Below are 1875 nucleotides of genomic sequence, written 5' to 3'. Positions count from 1 at the left end.
TTAACATAGGTTAAGACAAACATTTCCTTAAGAAAAACCGCATTGGTTAGCTCAGGTTTGAGAAAAGTTAAGTTCTGGCAGAACCTGGTGTCATTATGGCAACACAGAATTTTAAGAGAAACCTCTTTAAATTTGTATAGAGAAGGGAAAAAAAAAATCTAACATTAGTTTGTTTCCTCCTGCCACTTAAGAGAGAGAGAAAAATGTCTGACACTTGCAGTCTATATCCTCCGTTTGGAGACCTTGGCCTTCCTGCCTGTTACCCTCTCACTGGTATAAGAAACGCTCCAGGCATGCAGAATATCAAGCCTTTGCTACCCCATGGACAATAGCCCACTACATTCCTCTGTCCATGGGATTTCCCAGGCAAGAATATTGGAGTGGGTTGCCATTTCCTTCTCCAGGGGATCTTCCCGACTCAGGGATCAAACCAGTGTCTCTTGCATCGCCTGCATAGGCAGGTGGATTCCTTACCACCAGTGCCACCTAGGAAGCCCAGTAATGAATGGCAATATCTCCCTGTCCAGGAGAGCGCCATATTGTTATCATTCTTAGAGAAGCACTGTGAACCTGTATATTTAATTCCCTGCTGCCTGCACTGCTGTTTTCTGAAATCCACTGCTTCTTGGCTCCACATGGGGAAACAAGTTACCTGTCAACTGCATAAATATAAACACAGAGATCCCCCTCATCCCAGGAGCCCAGCTTCAGTCTCATATCACAGGTCCCTTGGGGAACAAAGCCTAGCAAATATGTGACTGCATCTTTTTTTTAATCAAAGTTCAAATGAATGGAGTGTTTTAACATCCTTCAGCCTCTGCAAAATCAGGGTGTCATTTTCCTGTTTGGAGTAGGACAAACAAAGGCAATTTTGTCACTAGAGCCTGAGATTTTGACTTTTATTGCCTTTCATTGCCATGTTTCTGAGAAAGTGTCTAGATTGATCTTTGAGCAGAAAGCACAGCAGGTCCTTAATCTGACTGTCTCAGAGAAAACTGGGGGCAATGTTTCCAGCACCAGTGGCACGGGAGAGTTTGCAACAACAATTGCTCTGTTCCATCAGATGGACTACTTTGGCACAGGAACACAAAGGTTGCAATGCATACAGTTGCCCTTTCAGGAGTGTAAACTTACCTAATGCTGAGTGAGCCAAATGCAGGAGACTCAGATTGATCTGATGGGGTTTCCTGGTAGCTCAGCAGTAAAGAATCCATCTTCCATGAGGGAGAGGCAGGTTTGATCTCTGGTTCAGAAAGATCCCCTGGAGAAGGAAATGGAAACCTACTCCATTCCTCTTGCCTGGAAAATCCCACAGACAGAGGAGCTTGGTGGCTAGAGTGCATGGGGTTCCAAGAGTCAGACATGATTTAGTGACTAAACACCACCACCACCACCAGAATGTCAGAGGGTATTTAGGCTTCTGATTAAGAAAATTCATAAGGTAGAAAAGCAGCAAGAGTTGTATATTTGAAACTGCAGCTGAAAGTGGGGTCCAGATACTCAAAATCCAATAAAGAGGCCAGGCTGATGGAAAGCAGTTTCCTTTATTTTGGATGTTGTCAACTATGGCGGGGGAGGGAAGACTCCTGTCCAAAGGCTAATTCCCCTCTATAGACAATCAGTGGGCAAGAGGTTTTATAGACAGAGAGAGGGGGCTACATGAGCACAGTCAGCTCTGACAGTCATCTTGAAATCAGTCATCAGTGATCTGATCATCACTTGATTGTTTTACTTGATTGTTTTAAGTACAGTTAATCTTCAGTTCCAGGGTCAGTTTTTTGCCCTTTCATTGAGGCCAGCTCGCAGAACTGTGGCAGCTTGTGTCATGGCTAGAGTCTGATCATCATGTAGTTAACTTCTTCCACCTGGTGAGGG

The sequence above is a fragment of the Bos grunniens genome, chromosome 17 (genome assembly GCF_055505025.1).
Source record: "Bos grunniens cultivar Pamir isolate PY7600 chromosome 17, Bosgru_T2T1.0, whole genome shotgun sequence".
Classification (NCBI taxonomy): domain Eukaryota; kingdom Metazoa; phylum Chordata; class Mammalia; order Artiodactyla; family Bovidae; genus Bos; species Bos grunniens.
Note: the sequence above shows the minus strand (reverse complement) of the source record.